Source organism: Ciconia boyciana, chromosome 1 (genome assembly GCF_034638445.1).
Source record: "Ciconia boyciana chromosome 1, ASM3463844v1, whole genome shotgun sequence".
Taxonomy (NCBI): Eukaryota; Metazoa; Chordata; class Aves; order Ciconiiformes; family Ciconiidae; genus Ciconia; species Ciconia boyciana.
Genome location: NC_132934.1, coordinates 88922439 through 88929206, shown reverse-complemented (window position 1 = coordinate 88929206; position 6768 = coordinate 88922439).

The following is a 6768-nucleotide window of genomic DNA, read 5'->3' as shown; positions in this document are numbered from 1 at the left end:
TGCTGGAGACAGTGAAGAGGGAGGAAACAGGAGGTGTGTTTGAGAGCTTTGCTTCCCTTCATCCCTGCTGATGTGCTCTGCTTCGTCTCTGGTGAGAGGGCTTGAGAAGTGCAATGCAGCTCCTCCTGCATCAGCAGCCGGTGCCTGTACCCTGTGGGCTGCTGCCCTTGGAGAGTCCATTTGGCAGCACAAGGAGAGCGTTTGGTTCCTACCTGCAGCCACCAAGTGAGCAAAGGACTCCCAGCTGAGGTGACAGTGGGGGACTGGTTTCGTTTCTTGTTGGAGAGGCCCCTCCTGTAGCTGGTGGGGAGCCACAGTAACAAGAGAAACAAGTCCAAGGGACCGCAGTGTTAGAGGGAGATGGTGGACTAGAGCTGCCCATGAGTGCTCTGCCAGAGGCAGAACCTCCCAGCTTGCTCTTGCGGCCTCTCTCACTTACACATACTGAACAGCCTCACTTCTCTCTGGTGGGTCCTCTGCAGGTGCTTGTCAGTGTGACGGTCTCCTTCACAGCACCAGAAGTGCTGTCCTCAAGCAACCCTAAGAGAGACGGTACGGTGAAGCTGCAGCCTTGCGTGCTGTGTAGGTCCTTGGCAGCTCCTTGGCTCCTGCTGTGTGGCGGAGGCTGTCCAGCAGCCTCAGACTTTCTCCTCCCACAAGCTTGCTTTGGGCAAACTTGGCAGACCAGGCTCCCTTATGGGCTGGGAGTGTGGAGGATGTTTTGGGGCAGTTGGGGTTGAGCTCTTTAGCTGAAGATCTGGACCAAACTTCTTTCCTCTCCAACTTCTCTGTATCTGAAATAAGTTTTTAAATGGCTTCTGCATTCTTCCTGAATTCTCGGTTATTTAAAAAACAAGAATAAGGTGTGAATTATTTCAGGCCTTGCATCTAAAATGTGACCTGTTTCGCTCATTTTGAATTAAAAAGTATTCTTTGAGGCCTGCTGTCCTTATTCTTGTCATTGCCTGAGCATTTTTCCTTTGTATGTGCATGTACCCAGTGATGCAAAGGCTCCGTTCCATATGTGCTTACCAAAGCAGAAGACTATGGTAATTTTCTACTCCAAGAAGTCTGTATCTCCTAGAAAGGTTTTGCACTAGCTGGTTTTTATTTTTTTTTAACTAGGAGTTTGTCAAGATGGTCAATAAAATGAATGTTCTTGGCTCCCTGCTCTGCAGGTTGATCTTAATTCTTCTTGCTCCAGCTCTCAGCAGCAACCAAGAGAGCACTTGGGGCAGAGGGGTGCCCAGTGGTGTCACACAGCTGCTGTCATCCTTAGGTCCTTAGGAGCCTTGCAAACAGTTTCCTGAGCATCAGTACAGATGACCTGCTTGTTCTCTTAACCAAATTGCCTTTGTGGGGCTAACTGGAGTAAAGAACAGACACTCTTGTTTGTCACTGTAGCCCCTTTGGCAGAGTGAAGAGAGGGCTGGAGGAGGAATGATAACACAAGAGGCTGCCAGCAGCTATCTTCTCAAGCAGAGCTGCGCTCCTATGGAGATGTAGCCATGTTTCAGGCAGGGCATACCAGAACATGCAGAAGGTGGTGGTGGTGGTACCTGTGTGCTGCATTTTATTACAATACTTTGGGCCTGACTTGCAGGTTTGCCATGCAGATGGAGTTGCGAATGTTCAGTGATGCTAGAAATAGGAGTAGGTTTCTCAGGCTTGTTGTGAAGCATGAGCTTCTCTTCCTTAACAGTGTCAGCATGGGCTGCAGGGAAGGAGACGGCACTTGCTTTTGTCTGATTAGCACCAGCACCAGAGGAGTATCAGGCTGAGGAAAGTCCACATTTTCATTCAGCCACCCTGCAGCCTTGCCATATGTTCTTGGTCTGTCTAAAATGGCAGAAACCAATATTAGCTACACAGTTTTGCCTGCAGCTTCCTTTTTCTTCCCATAAGAAAAGACTGCCAGGAAGTCTGGGGTGCAAAAAAACCTTAATCCTTACTGCCCCAAATCCTTACTGCCGAGTGCAGGGACTCCTGGTGGGGCTGTGGTGCTCTGTCTTGCCCAGCATGGTTATAAACATGCTGAGCAGATGGAGCCACCTGGATTTCTGTACCCAGAGGTGTATGAATGTTTGACCTGACAGCTTTTTTTGCAACACATGCTATGTGCTGCCCTGTCCCCCTCCCTGCAAATGCAAGGGCTGATGTAGGATCCCAAGTGCTGCACTTCCAGTTCTCTGACCAGTGAAACCAAAGTTTGTTGTAATAATATCTGAGGTGTGCAGGATGTGCTCTGCAGAGCTCTACTTGGTGGGCAGGTGGTAACACACAGTGATAGCACTGCTGCCAGCACCATCCATTCCCTCCCTTCTCTCTGCCTGTCTAGTCCTGGCCCCAGCAGCAGGAGCAGAGGTCTGAGACACGGCTGCAGGGAGCCCTGCTGCATGGTGCCACCTGGAAGCTGCATGAAGAGCTGCAGCGCTAGATCTGTTTGGAATCACGTCGTGATGGTCACATCATTTGCTGCTGAGGTGAGCTAGGGAGCAAGTGGGGCAGTGCTTTGGAGCCAGGACAGGGGGAGGTAGCAGGAAAAGGAGGGGAGAAAATTTCCTGATGTAGGTCCTCACCACAGGCCTTGCATGAACAGTGTCTTGCTCTAGCAAGTGCCTGGAAAAGTTCAGGTCGAGCCCCCTGTCTGCCTTCAGGGTGGGTTACAATGCTTTGTGTGGGGAGGTGCTTGCAGTGCTGCGGTGGGCAGGATAAATCCCTGGGTGCTGGGGGTACACGGGGTTTGAACACAGGCTGCTAGCACCAGTAGGTTGAGCACCAACTCCCATGAAATGCCAAACCAAAAGAAGCCTCTACTTGAGGCAAAGCCTGCCTTGCTCCTCCAGGACCTGGGGGGAGATGTGTAGATCTTGTCTAAGGTGGGATCCTGTCAGGTGGGAGGCTATGCTGGGGTGATTAAAGGTGCCTGAAGTAGAGATACTGTCCTGCTGTTGCCTGAGGCTCAATGGCTAGAACATCCTGTAGGAACTGCACCAGCCTTTAATCTTTTAACTGTCGGGTTTCTCTGGTGTCCATGCTGCAATCACACCATGCAGCTGCAATTGTACCATGCAAAGCACTCCAGAGGCCACTGAATATTTTTATATGAAGTGGGCAAGTCTGGCCAGAGACTCCAGTGCGGTTTCTTACTAGAATTAGCAAATGCTGCATCCCTCAGTCCCCTTGAGCCAGAGAGATGGGGAGAAGAGGCATACTAGTTCAAAACCCCGTTGATCTTGGCAGATCATCAGAACTGGTGTACAAGCAGGTATTTGGTAGGGGAGTGAGACTTGGAGGATCCAGTGTTGGATCCTGCTGTTTGTGAGTCTAACCTGAAGTCCTCTTTGCTCACTGTGCTGCCTTCACGCCCCCTGCTTAGTCAGGTGCAGGACAGGCTCTTGCCTTGCAGGACTGCCCTTACCCTGTGTTTAGGTGCGGAGAAAGATGAGCAGCTTTTCCTCTTGTACAAGTGTATTCTGCTTGTGGTGTATCTTGTGGTGCACAGAAGTCAAGGACATAGGACAAGGGGTTGGGGTAGTAGGAATATCACTTCTGTGCCAGACTGAAGAAGGGCTTGTGTGCCCCAAAGTTTGTCCAGTTTTGGACATGCATTTTCATAAATGATACTCCTTCTCCCTGTGTCTTCCATAGCCTGTAGTCTCAGACCTTGTTCCAAGCTTGTATTTGTTTCTAACCATGAAGCTGGTTATCTTCTCTAAATAGGAATGTAAGAAAAAAATAATGTTGAACAGCACTCGGAAGGCTCCATGTAGGAGGTAGAAAAGCAACATATGGGCTTGCTGGGCTAAGCAGAGATGAGCACAGTATGCAAATGGCAAGGTGGTAGCAGCAGTGAGGGAGAGAGGGGTTGGAGAAGGGTGGAGAACAGCACAGAACAAGCAGAAAAATGTGAGAGAATTAAGTTAAATACAAGGAAAGGCACCTCAAGCCTAAGAGGTGGGAGGAAGGGTTGGAATCATCTCCCTGCTGCTTCTGTGCCTCTAGCTTGATGCATCAGTTCTTAAAATTTCCTCTTAGCTTTGTCCTGCCTGCTGGTTTCTGTTTGTACTTCAATTCTCCCATCTAGCGGCTGCAGGGCCCAGCCTGACTGGCGGCTGCAGGAGTGCCTCAACAGCTCTGGCTGGTGGGGTGTCTGGCTGGGCATCCAGGCAGCTCTGTGTCTCCCAGCTGTTCTAGTCAAGCTTGGCTATGCAGCCCTCCGCACCTGAAATGCAGCTTGTGTCTTTAGTCCCGTTGCCCTTCTCCAGGTGACTGCCCTCAGCAAAGGAAGAATGGCTCCCTGGGTAGGTGGGGGACCTGTGTTCCCCGACTTGCAGGTGTCACGTTGTTGTTGTTGTTGTGCCTTTCTCTGTTCACTGAGCAAAACAGTGTTAGTCAGAGGTGTGTTAGGGAGACAAGTGGAGCAGCTGGCGTGAATTGTGTTAGCAGGTGGGGGCTCTTTGCTGCCCATGATGGGCTGGTAGCAGGGTCCCTGCTTCCCCCATCACATGCTCATCCCTCCTATGCTCAGCACAAACTGCTTTAAAAACTCTTGAAAGGGAAGCAAACAGTGCACTTTTCTGGTGAATCCTCTCCTCAGTCAGTTTAAGTGGCTCACTGTAGGGATTGAGGAGCTCAAAGGCAGCAGGAGCTGGCCTGGCTGGAAGTGGCAGCTGCCAGAGTAACTCTCTGTATGTCGTGGAAGCAGTACCTGCCCAGGAACACCTGCCCTAAGCTTTCTGCAGTTGGTCATTAAATACTCAGGCTTATTTGCCAAGTCATGAGATATGTTTGCTGTTTTTACAAGCAAAAGAGCTACTACCACTCAGCTTTGTATAACTTTTGTGTTACACCTCCTGCAATGCCTTCCCCATTCCTACACCAGCCTGGGCCTCTAACATTTTCCCAAGTAAAAGCCAGTGCAGTGCTGTGGTTGGGTGAAGGCAGCAGCATGGCCAGAAAGCTGCTGCTGAGCAGGCTTTGCTCTACCTCCCCCCGCAGCAATGTGACCTGTCTCTTCCCTCTAATGTGCTCTTCTCTTTAAACAGCTCCTGGTCACCTGAAGGTGTCTCCCCTCTCCCACAGCTGTGTTGACCTAAGCCATGGAGAGGAGGTGGATATACCATATAGTCCCTGTTTTCTCAGGAAATGTAGGTAGAGGAGTTGTTCTGCCCAGTACAACTCAAGGGAGACAGAAATAGCTTTTGTATAATAATAATATCATATCCCCCCCCCACACACACACAGTGTAGGGAAGCTATTAGGATCACGCGAGCTGACAGTGTTACAACTACCACTAAAACCTCTGGGATGGTAGAAGAGCAGCCAAGGCAGGAGGAGCGTGCTGCGCTTTGAAATGTGAAGGCACAGTTTTAGGAGAAATGTTAACTTGTCCACAGCTAAATGTAGATTTTATGCCTATTAAAGTAGCGGCATCTACACAGAGTAAAAGGGTCTTTGCGGGTGGGTGGGGTGGAAGTTAGCAATGACAGCAACAGGGACATACTGAATTTATCCAGTATGTTAACAGGGTATATTTGAGACTGAGGTATGCTGTTGGTATGTTCCGCCTCTAGCTTAAGACAGGGGAAGAAACACTTTGAACCAGTTTCACTTGTGCTTTTGTATGTGGTTTCCCTCATGTACACGTGCATGTGGCTGCACAAAGCATTTGAATGAGCCCAGCAGGCCTGAGGGCCCCCAGCAGCTTTCAGCCTGGAGGAGGCCTGGAGGGCTGACAAGTGGGACCTCACTGCCCCAGGGGCGCTGCTGGGGCATTGGTGGAAACTGCACCAGCAGTCCTGCTCCATCTCCTGCAGGTAAGCAACTGTACCTGCATCTGTTGTAGTTAGCCAGTGTCGAGGGCATCAGCCCATCCCTGAAGGTATTCAGATGCCTCCTGTTTGTCCTCTTTCCCCTCCCCTCTACTACGACAGGAAAGAGCAGGTTGCTACAGCAGGAAACTGCACCTTTATGCATTGTGCTGTCAGCACACTGACCCTGAAACTGGAGCCGTTGCTCTTGGGCAGTGCTCGGTGCAGTTAACTAGCCCTGCCTGCCAGCTCTCAGGCCTGAGCTGCCCTCTCAAGGTAGGGAAAGTGGGCTGAGAGTAGGTTACTGTGACTGCTCAGAGACTGTCCTTAGTCATGCACACATCTTCCTGATGTTCTACTGAGCCACAGCCATCTCTGAACACAGCCTCCTCATTAAACTGTAGACACTGGCTGTTGCTGAAGCAACAAAATAGAAGCTCATCTAAAATTTTAATTAAATTTTAACTAAATTTTAATTAAAAAAAAAAAATCATCTTCTATTAAGGCATCTTCAGATTCCACAAGAATTTTGAGGTTTACAAGCAAGGCATCCTGGAGCCCCCGAAAGGAATTGTTTCATAGCAACTGTATTATGCAGCCTCCCAAAAAGCCTTTACTTACCTTGCAGCATCTCTGTACCAGTCTCATCCAAACCACATCCTTCAGATGCAAACTGTGACAAAAGAACTATTTTAGTGCACTTCACAACCAACATGGCACTGTGTGATGAGAGGCATTTTATAAAGCTTGAAGTTGTATCTTAACACAGTGATCACTGTCACCTGGGCAAGGGCAGCATCTGCCATGCATTATTTAAATACTTTATTATCAGCATATGTTTTTTCTGGATTATGTAGTTTTATATATCCAAATAAAGTGGTGCATAACTCTGGTATATGCAGAGAATATACACTGGAGAACTATAAATGTAAATTCCCAGCCTCAAAACAAAGCT